The 2,075-nt window shown below is 40.3% G+C and overlaps 1 long non-coding RNA gene across 1 annotated transcript; it reads right to left on the reverse strand.

Moving 5' to 3' along the window:
* Nucleotides 1–430: 430 nt before the first annotated feature.
* Nucleotides 431–1,681, reverse strand: LOC125782374 (uncharacterized). Its single transcript, XR_007425015.1, has 2 exons — nt 652–1,681; nt 431–567 (listed from the first exon to the last, which is right to left on the reverse strand). It is a non-coding gene; the product is annotated as an uncharacterized LOC125782374 (long non-coding RNA).
* Nucleotides 1,682–2,075: the final 394 nt, after the last annotated feature.

Raw genomic sequence — 2,075 nt, forward strand, 5'->3', positions numbered from 1 at the left:
GGAACTCTCAAATAAGACACAAGAACTTGACTGTAGTACAAAATACAATGATTAATTTAAAACCGTACCAAAGTCAAATCTACTGTCAGTTTCATTTATTGGGTGAGAGGAAATATATATATAAAAATTTAAGAAAATCACAATTTACCCACGACCACTGGGTCCAGGGTATGGAGAAATATGAAGTCAATCCAATAGGACCAAAAGAACACACGTGAATAAAGTTTACTTAATCACTGCACAGCAAACTTAAAAATAAAATAAACTAAGTACAAAAAAAAGGATCACACTTCTAGTGAACAGGACTTAGCCGAATATGGTTGACTCCAAACCCCCAGTCCCAGTAACAATTATAGCCACAGCTAAAATTGACTAATTGTACCACGTGGTTACCACTAGGCTAGAGTCTATACAGAGCACATCGTTAAAAACCACAATACTTAAAAATACCTGAGCAGTTAATACACTTAGTGCTACAAAATTTATGGTAGAATAAACAAAATAAAAAAAAGAAATACAAAAAAAGAGCAGAAAACAGCAACTGGCAACCACTGGAACTGTGGCTCTCTATGCAAATACACAAAACACACATTAATACATTCATCACATAAAAACAGTGCAACTTGCATTCAAGTACCAGAAGAGACATACCACTTAACTCAAGGTGGAATGCTAACTTCGCCCATGGACAGGGTAGCAGCTTTAAACCTCTATTAGAAATAAATCACACAACAGCAATTGAAACATGATATAAAACCCATTTTGCATTCTGTTCAGAACATAGAGACATATCTTACCTAAAGTCCCCAAGTGACCATTCTAGAAATGGTACTAGTGTTAAATGTAGTAGTAGCAGTTAAATATAATAGCAGCAACCAAAGCTAAAACACTCAAACTATTACAGGCACAGCACATGGAGCTAAAGCAGCTCAAAAGCATAGTGTCTCTAATAATGTACAATTAGAATGCAGCAGACACTTGCCTACTATTACAGAGCATATGGAGACATACATCTTACCTAGAGCCCCCAAATAACTATTCGAAAGAGTACTAGTGTTAACTATAGTGGTAGCAGTTAAATATAGTGGTAGCAACCAAAGCTAAAATAATCAAACTATTACAGAACTTTAAAAAGTGCAATAGTTTAAGCCTACCTGATCAAAAATACCTTCAAAGTTAGTCAGGATAAGTAGGAATTAACAAGCAGCTTAGCCAAGAGCTAACAAACAAACAGAGTGTAAAAAAAGTTAGTCAGAATAAGTAGTGATTAACAAGCAGCTTAGCCAAGAGTTAACAAACAAACAGTGTAACTTAACCCCAGCATATCATATAATTAGCCAGCCTACCTCTTATATCACGTCACCAGGCACAACCACAGACTGTTGCTATTTATAGCCACTCACAGTCGCTCAGCCTCGGGCACTCCTGTTCTCACTGAGTACTTCACTAGCTCAGAGAATCGTCTCCAGCCCACGCTGCTACTCGCGTTAGCTTAGCCACACAGTGCTACCTTCAATAGGACCCCCTATAGGTGCGTATATAAGTGCCTGCAGGACCACACTGACTCGCTAATGCTGGTGCCCTAGTTAATGACGTAACTCGTTCACGCCCCCTGCACCTGCACGCACACACACACACACACACACACACACACACACACACACACCCACAATAGCTGGCTACAATCAGAGGGCATTGGCCTGAGCAGCCTGTTGTTCGGTCAGTCCTTCAAGATTAACTAGAATCTGATCAGAAGAATTGTTGGACATGCTTGTTTCTTGAGTGGATATGAAAGCCGAGCACTCCTCAAAGGAAGACTCCACCAAGACACTTGACTCTGTTTCCACCAACACTGCTGAAACTGCTTGCACGATGCCCACTACATGACAAGGGGGAAGCCACACATCAGCATTACTGACGTTAACAATGGGGGCATACAATACACCTTTCTTTGCCAAGACCAAAGTGGGGGACAAAAGCAAACCTTCAGGCAGGTGTCCATCTTGCGAACCCAATGGCTCCAAAAGAAACTCCACTGATTCCAGCTGAGGGCATGTAACAGGAACCATCGATAA

Source organism: Astyanax mexicanus, chromosome 17, assembly GCF_023375975.1.
Source record: "Astyanax mexicanus isolate ESR-SI-001 chromosome 17, AstMex3_surface, whole genome shotgun sequence".
Taxonomy (NCBI): domain Eukaryota; kingdom Metazoa; phylum Chordata; class Actinopteri; order Characiformes; family Acestrorhamphidae; genus Astyanax; species Astyanax mexicanus.